The following is a 2,574-nucleotide window of genomic DNA, read 5'->3' as shown; positions in this document are numbered from 1 at the left end:
ATACAAAGCCATGGACACCAAGTAAACCTGGTCTGTTCGAAGGTGTAGAGTGCAGAATGTAGAAGAAAGAGCATTCAATTTTGGAGTCAAAAATCTGGTGTTGAGTCTTGGCTCTGATACTTACTGGCTAGATGAGTACAAGTAAGTCATTCAACTTACCTGAGTCTTGGTTTCCTTATCTAGAAAATGCAAGGAATAATACTGGCACTGTATAGTTCATCACATTATTTTGAAGGAAGTACTTTATAAACCTCAAAGCACTACCAGAACATCATGTTTTTGACCAACATGACCAGCAAGATGAAAGACTTAGGCATTTTTTTCTAATTCTCATGATCTCTCAAACCTTTTCAACATAGAAATTTTATGCCAGAGATAAAGCAACTTCAGTTGTTTTCATGATCTAGGATGCCAACAACTCAAACAGGGCAAAAGCTTGATGAGCAATAGAGAAGGCTAATCTCTAATCCTGAATATGCTCATTCAGCACTCCCTCACTCACCATCCACCATGCTCCCAGCTACAGTGCTGCATAAGCTGATACACTGGCTTACAACAAAACTGCGCTCCATACCACAGGTTCTCTTTGTTCCCCGCCCCCCCATCACGTGTTGTGGAGATCCAAATGAAAAAATTTGCTCAGGCTGCAACACCACCAAGAAGCAGTAATACTCTGAGTCTTAACAGAGACTGGCCAGAGAACAGAGGAACAAAGGGGGAAAGGGCAGGATGTGTGACTGTGCCAGGAATAAAACTTAAATCTGTATCCGAATCTCCCACCTATTCCCGATGCTATGGAGACCCAAACTCCAAATGGCAGAAACTGGCTCAGGCTGTAATAGCATAGTGATAGGACTCTGTGGTGCTCAACCAGAGAACTGAGAAACAGAGGGAAAGGGGCAGAATACAATATGTGTGGCTGTGGTATGCTAATCCTTAGGAAAAGCACCTAGCATCTGACTAGGCCACTAGAAGTCACTTGCAGGGCAAAAACTGAGGCTGATTGAATTGTGCAGCGTGGGAAAAGGCTGAACTTTTTGAGATCCAGCTCTCAGGGAAACTTCCATCAAAGGGGAGGGAGTCAGAAAGTGAACAGTTGGGGAAAGTAGGAAAAGGCTCTTTTGGATGAATGATAGAAGCTGTGTTATAGTTCTCAGTCATATCACAACTCTCAGCAGCATTACAGCTCAAAGGAGAATTTTTGCCACCAGGGATTCTGCTCTGCCCTTGGTACACCTTGGCACTATACACAGTCCCTTATGATAAAAGGTTAAGCAAGAGCTTTGCACAAATATTTTACTTTTTATTTGTTTTCTAATATCTTTCCTGATGGCACCCAATATTTTGATGTGGAGTCATTAAAATAATAGAGTTTTGGGAGGATTCTGTTGGGGCCAGAAATGACAAGCATCTGGACACCCCCATCATGGTGGCAGCAGTGACTACTGCTTTGGGACAATGACAGAGAATGGGAGCCCAGGGCCCCTTCTCTCCCTTGCCCCCACTCCTTTCATGCTGTGTGCCTCCTGCCACTGCCCTGACCTGACCCTGACCCCTGGCTGGACAATGGTGAAGTATTTCTTGGGTTAGAGCATGTTCTGGAGCTCCTGGGACCAAGTATTTGCTGCCTTCTGGAAGTGTTACCCCAACCACTACAGAGGGAAGACTTTGTGCACCAGGAGGTATTGTCCATAAAGTTCAACAGGATGCCCCACAGGCCAGAGTGCTTCTTTCCTGCTAATGTAACCCACTTGGTGTACATCCTCTAGGACCCTACAGTGGTCCCCCAGAACTAGAGCATGACCACATTCACTTGGAACATCAACCATGCCCAGCTGATGGTGGTGGAGGAAAAATATGTTTACTGTGTGAAGCCTGAAAACAGTGACCAGACTGAAATCCAGCTGGAGGCCTGGGTCTTTTCCAGTTTGTTTGGGGTTTCCAGAGCTGTATAGGAGTTTGGCCTAGCTAGATACAAAACTAATGTGACCAAGACCATCATGTACTTAAGAACATCTTGGCCAAGCTGCAAGATGAAGCTCCTTCTAAGACGCTTTGTTGAAACAATTAAGGAAGCAACTGAAGTTGAAAGAAACTGCTACTAAGAAGGCCAATGACCACCAAGTAAAGCCACCACCAAGAAGAAGCAGCAGCAGCAGCAACACTGTTTAAAGGAGTCCCTCTACTGCTTCTCCTGCAACAAAAAGGCCCTGCTGACCTCCCACATCACCAGTCCCCAGGGCTGAGAGCTTCTTGGCAAGACCTGCTATTGGGCCCAGAGCCCAGCCCCTGAGCACACAGCAACACAACCAACAACAGCACAATGCAAGTTCACAGACGATCCAGCTCTTGTCCCATTATCCACCCTGTGTCTGAGTTGTAATTTATCGTTAAAAATTGATTTTCAATCCTGAAAATAATAATAACAGAATTTTGAAGGGATCTTAGAGATCTGATTCCAACTTTTTATTTTATGAATATAATGGGGCTTTGTGCATGTTTTGGAGATGGCAGGGACCTACTTTGGGAAGAAGACATTCTCCTATTCCATGTAAGTGGGAGTAGCCTCTTTTC

General features: G+C 44.8%; 1 pseudogene; it reads left to right on the top strand.

The window, feature by feature from the left end:
- The first annotated feature begins 1,566 nt into the window (after window positions 1–1,566).
- LOC140502513 (PRELI domain-containing protein 1, mitochondrial pseudogene) lies at window positions 1,567–2,105 on the top strand (annotated as a pseudogene).
- The last annotated feature ends 469 nt before the right edge of the window (window positions 2,106–2,574 follow it).

Source organism: Notamacropus eugenii, chromosome 4 (genome assembly GCF_028372415.1).
Source record: "Notamacropus eugenii isolate mMacEug1 chromosome 4, mMacEug1.pri_v2, whole genome shotgun sequence".
Taxonomy (NCBI): Eukaryota; Metazoa; Chordata; class Mammalia; order Diprotodontia; family Macropodidae; genus Notamacropus; species Notamacropus eugenii.
Note: the sequence above shows the minus strand (reverse complement) of the source record. Positions and strands in the feature narration are given on the sequence as shown.